At 51.2% G+C, this 254-nt stretch overlaps 1 protein-coding gene across 1 annotated transcript in view; it reads left to right on the forward strand.

Annotated features, from left to right (window-relative positions):
• The window catches only part of LOC104461841 (von Willebrand factor A domain-containing protein 5B1-like), a gene marked incomplete at both ends in the record, with an annotated part of 9987 nt that overhangs the window by 4259 nt on the left and 5474 nt on the right, over positions 1-254 (forward strand).

Raw genomic sequence — 254 nt, forward strand, 5'->3', positions numbered from 1 at the left:
GTGTCTGTCCTGTGCTGATACCCTGTAGCAGTGCCTCCCCACGGGAGCCCGGGTTTTTTTTGCTAAATTCCTCTCCCATTCCTCTGAGCAGCCTGGGCTTCAGCTTCCTGATCCCCAGGCTGCTGCTTCCTTCTTATTTCCATTATTTTCTTTTTTGCCCATAAGATGCAAACACTCCGTGTGGCTGTGGCACAACTGTGCCCTTGAGGGGAAAAGAAAATTGGTCCCAAAGCAGGTCCCCAGTTCTGTAGCTT

The sequence above is a fragment of the Pterocles gutturalis genome, unplaced genomic scaffold (genome assembly GCF_000699245.1).
Source record: "Pterocles gutturalis isolate BGI_N339 unplaced genomic scaffold, ASM69924v1 scaffold24446, whole genome shotgun sequence".
In the NCBI taxonomy this organism is placed as follows: Eukaryota; Metazoa; Chordata; class Aves; order Pterocliformes; family Pteroclidae; genus Pterocles; species Pterocles gutturalis.